At 55.0% G+C, this 4,076-nt stretch overlaps 1 long non-coding RNA gene across 3 annotated transcripts; it reads right to left on the minus strand.

The window, feature by feature from the left end:
* Positions 1 to 560: 560 nt before the first annotated feature.
* LOC106694485 lies at positions 561 to 3,224 on the minus strand. 3 transcript variants are annotated; one of them, XR_001345517.2, is made up of 3 exons: positions 2,813 to 3,224; positions 2,574 to 2,680; positions 561 to 1,852 (listed from the first exon to the last, which is right to left on the minus strand). It is a non-coding gene; the product is annotated as an uncharacterized LOC106694485 (long non-coding RNA). The 3 variants fall into 3 exon arrangements; XR_001345516.2 differs by having other exon boundaries at positions 2,599 to 3,224; XR_002826422.1 differs by having other exon boundaries at positions 2,574 to 3,224.
* Positions 3,225 to 4,076: the final 852 nt, after the last annotated feature.

The raw sequence follows: 4,076 nt of genomic DNA on the forward strand, positions 1-4,076 counted from the left end.
TCCAGCTGCTTCCCCACCTCAGTGACACCTCCAAGACTGGGCCTCTGTTCCCCCAGCCCACACTCCCGGCTCTGGCATCCCGTGGCCAAACTAGAGTGTCGGCATCGGGAGGGTCAGGAATGGCAAGGACAGGTTAGCAGACGGGGGGCGGGCAGCACAGCGGGAGTCACACCATCTCCCAGGTGTGACTGGGCACTCAGCCTGAGGCTGGCCGTCACCCAGGTCCTGGTCTCTTCCTGTTTCCGTGACCGTTCCTTCCTGGCTCCTTCCCGTATCCTCAGACCTCGCTCTGAACTCTGGTGTGGGACTTAAGTAACGTTCGGAGACACACCCGTCTACACGCCCCGTCACAGGGAAGCTTGCCTGGATAAAGGATTCGTTTTATTAACGCCCTCACAGGTTTCTGTATCACACTGTTGGTGAGCCTTACCCATTTGAAAAGCACATTCCATCGTGGCTGGAATGGTTTCTTTGATTTCCTTCTCATTGTTTCATTCTGACTCTAATGTTTATTGGTGTTCTTTGTGAACGGTGACGCTAGATGAGCTTGACGTGCAGGATGAAGTTTAGAGAAGCAGAGGGCTATTGCTAGTCAGGCAAGTAGCAAAGCCCCCAAAGCCCTCATGGCTTTTATTTGGGGAGTACAGCAAATAACAATGGAGCACAGCAAGTGACAGTGACTAACAGGCATGCTTATGAGATCATCAGAGCTGAGTTATACATTAAACTATTAATTTCCTATGTTATACACAGACCCTTTCCACCTGCAGCAGTGCACCCTCCCTTGAACTTTCCATACCCTCATGGGCTATTTATCACCTCATGGAAAATTCTGCCTCTGAACAATAAGTCTTGCTTGCAAGACTTGGTTCTGACGTGGCCCGCTTGCAGGCCCCCCCTTTTCTCAGCAGAACGTCCTCTTCTAGTTAACTTCATTCCGCTTGACCAGCTACAATGTTCTTACCTTCTCACTCTGACCGTCATCCCTTTCTTTGTATTCTGTCGTCCAGAGTCCTTCACTGACATCTTCCAGACCCTGTGGAGATGCTCGCATCTGCTCGTTAGTTTTAACTTCCAGGACGGTTCCATTCCCTGAACTTTCGTTGTTATAGCCACTTCCTGTTGTCCTCACAGTTACAATGTCTTTCCTTATTTCTCTGAGAATATCAGTAACTTGTTTTAGGTTTTCTTCTCCCAATATAGTCTCTGTTCCCTCCAAGTTGTCTGCTTATGTTTAAGACGGGGACCACCAATCTGGGGGCTCTGAGCAGGTGAGTGAGGGGCTGGGTAAGACATGGAGGCATCACTCCCCAAGACCCACATCTTGGGGGATATGAGTGGGGAGAGGGGGTGTCAGTGGGTGCCAGTGAAGATCTGTCGGGTACTCTGGCTGGACTGTTTGGGGCACCTGAGCCCCCCAGGAAGGCACTTCCAGCCTTTTGCCAGTATCCCAGGAGAGGCTGCTGCTCAGCACACAGCGTGACTTCACTTAACCCCTAACTTCCTCAGTTGGTCTCCTGCCTCAACCCCGCCTTTTGCCAAGATGGGAGGAGACCCAGAATCCAAGCGACAACAGAGCCCGCTGTCTGCTCAGCATCCTGTGCAGACAGAGCCTAGAGCTGGTCCCTGACCTGCATGGCAGCCCTCACCCTGCACGGCCAGATGTACCTGGTACCTCCGACTCCTGAACTTTCTGAATCTTCTTTGGGGTAAAACAGGTTAAAACAGGTTGATTCTGTTTGTTTCCCTCCTGCTGCCTTCTCCAGTCTCTACAGTCACCTGCCCCTCTGCTTTCCAGAGGACAGAACGTCAGTGGTGTTTCCTTTTCTCTTCATCTTTGGGGATTTGATGCCTTAAAAGAAAAGCAAAAAGGATTTTATGTTGTCCTACTGTTGTTTCAGGATGAAGCAAATTTAAATTGTTTCCCACTCGTCCCCATCGGCTGTGTTACCAGTAAGGATCCTAACTCACTCTTTTTTCATATCTTTGTTTCAGAGATGCTGGTTCCTCTGAGGCTTTGGAAATAATTTAGCTTCCTTCCCAGACTGGCTAGTTAGCTCGGTTTGCTGGGCTGAGTTCTCCCACCAGCTGCACGGTTGGCAGCTTGCCCGTCCCTGCACTCAGCCTAGTCCTGGGTGAGGGGCTGCCACAGGGCCCATCGAAACCCTGTCGTGAAGGTGCAGCCAGGCCCCAGGCCACTCAGGGCGCTCCCTCTGCAGCCCAGGCCTGTGGGTGGCCTGGGCGGACCCACCCTGACCCTCAGCCCAGGCTCTGTAGCTCACTGCCAGCTGTGGATCCTCGGTCTCACCAGCCGGCCTTTCTTACTTGGGCGTTGCCCAGGGTGTTTTTAAGTCACGTTCTGTGTTTTGGAGCCGAGAGCAGGATCTGGCACCTGCCCTTGCTGCTGTTTAATTCTCAGCTGCCAGCGAGGCCCAGCCTGTGCCATGCGGCTGGCTCCCCCTCGCTGGGCCTGCTTCTCAGTTCACCGCCCATCTTCCCCGCCCACTGGCAGCACCACCTCACAGCTCCATTCTCTCCTCAGGCTGCACTCCCTAGACAACCGCAGCTCCCACCTTCAAACACTGGTCCCTCAGCCACCTGGGTCTCCCCGGCACCTCCAGGGAATGTTTTCTGTGTAGCCAGCATCTTCACCATGAGAGTGTTCCGAGTAACTCACACGCTAGAAAATTCAAAAGGCAGAGGGAGTCCTCAGTGAGTGCCCCTCCTGCCTGTCACACCGCCCTGCTCCCCCGCACCCGCATGACGTGTCCTTCCAGAGCACGCACATACAGGAGCAAACGCTCAAATGCACCTGCTCCACGCCTGGCCTCCCCTGTGCAGCCCCACTGTGCGCGCACTGTGTCCGTCCGGGCTCCTGCTGACGTTGGGGTTACTTTTCAGTGATGAACTGAGAAACCAAGTACGTAGGTCACTTCACGGGGGGAACACAGCTGCAGGACCACAGTGTGGGAAAGGTGCCACCTGGCGTCTCTTGCAATACGGGCTTCCCGTCTGTGTCCACCAGCAGTGCACCGAGGCCTGGTCTGCAGTGAGGGTGGGAGACCGCAGGTGCCTATGGCTCCTGTGTACAGAAGGGACTGCGTGTATTTTGTGGGATTTCGGTGTTAGTCACATTTCCTTCCCTGTTGGCATCCTTTGCCCACGTGGATCAGGTTGTTGGTCTTTCGTGTCGGTTTACCAGAATTCTTAGATTAATCAGACCTTTGCCTCTGCGGTTTCTGATTCTCGTTTGTTTGTTTTTTTGACTCTTAAGTAGCTTTTGCTGTGCAGTTATCTCCTTTTATGTGGGTTAGCTGCCCTCTGATAACTTAGGGTTTTCCTGCTGCCATTGAAGCCGCTGCGACGCGGTCTCCTCGATCCGCCCTCCTCTGGGCTTCCTCTTCTCCAGCCCCTGCTGCTCAGTGGCCTTTGCTTGCACCAGGCCAGTGGCCCGGCATCTCCTGCTCTTCAGACACCTCTCCACTCCCCCTGTCCGATCTCATGCAGGCCCAGGGTTCCCTGTGCCATGCACATGTCGCAGCACTCACATTCAGGTTTCCATGAAGACAGCCCCGACTCCTGCACCCACAGCCTGCACGTACTCACTGCCCCTCAGAGGCCCACTCAGCTCTGCTTTCTGAAAGCACTCCCGCCCACCCCGACGGTGCAAGCGCCGCCGTGCACCACAGCCCTTCTAGAAAGGTGATGTTTGCAGCCTGAAGTAAGACCCGGAAAGCTTGTCCGGCTTCCCAGTCTTCCTCGTCATGCAAGATCTGTCCCTTTGTCACTCCCTGGGGAAGCTGCACAGATACAGTCCCTGCCCGGGCCCTGTTTGCCTCCTTGCTCAGTCAGGAGCCTCCAGGTCACACTGTGGAACCCAGGGATGGCACTGAATGGGCACCCTTGTGCAATACAGAGTCTGCGCCCCAGATGGACAGCGTCCCTTGCCGGCCCGGGCACTGCGAGCCAACACCAGTCACGCTCCCGACAAGCTGGCTCCTCGCATGCGCTTCGCGCTCCCCGAAGACCAGGGAGACGAGCGGGACCGCACAGGATAGGATGGGCACCGGGGCACC

This window comes from Myotis lucifugus, unplaced genomic scaffold (genome assembly GCF_000147115.1).
Source record: "Myotis lucifugus unplaced genomic scaffold, Myoluc2.0 scaffold_482, whole genome shotgun sequence".
NCBI lineage: Eukaryota > Metazoa > Chordata > Mammalia > Chiroptera > Vespertilionidae > Myotis > Myotis lucifugus.